The 371-nt window shown below is 49.3% G+C and overlaps 1 protein-coding gene across 1 annotated transcript in view; it reads right to left on the reverse strand.

Moving 5' to 3' along the window:
* The window catches only part of LOC104505869 (gallinacin-11-like), a 2,441-nt gene that overhangs the window by 1,327 nt on the left and 743 nt on the right, over positions 1-371 (reverse strand). The gene's annotated exons all lie outside the window — the stretch shown is intronic.

Here is a 371-nt window from a genome sequence, read left to right on the forward strand (position 1 = left end):
AGGGGTCTGATACAAAGCCCAAGGCAACTTTTCTAAAAGTTTTGGGACTTCAGGACTCCAAGGAAGGCCTTTGTACAACAAGAGAAAAATGTAGCTGTTGATGCCAAGTTTCTGAACACATCCTGGTCATGCACGTTGTAGTGGGTAGGGACAGACCAGGCTTTGGATGCTTCTAAGCTCTAGGACTGCAATGCTGCAGGCTGGTCATGCAAGGGACAACACGATGCTCATACTCTCTGAGATGTACCTGTGACTTAAAAAACCCAAAAGTTGGGATGTAAGGAAGAAGTTCTTCCTGCAGAGGGTGGGGAGGCACTGGGACAGGTTGCCCAGAGAAGCTGTGGATGCCCCATCCCTGGAAGTGTCCAAGG

The sequence above is a fragment of the Eurypyga helias genome, unplaced genomic scaffold, assembly GCF_000690775.1.
Source record: "Eurypyga helias isolate BGI_N326 unplaced genomic scaffold, ASM69077v1 scaffold39992, whole genome shotgun sequence".
Taxonomy (NCBI): Eukaryota; Metazoa; Chordata; class Aves; order Eurypygiformes; family Eurypygidae; genus Eurypyga; species Eurypyga helias.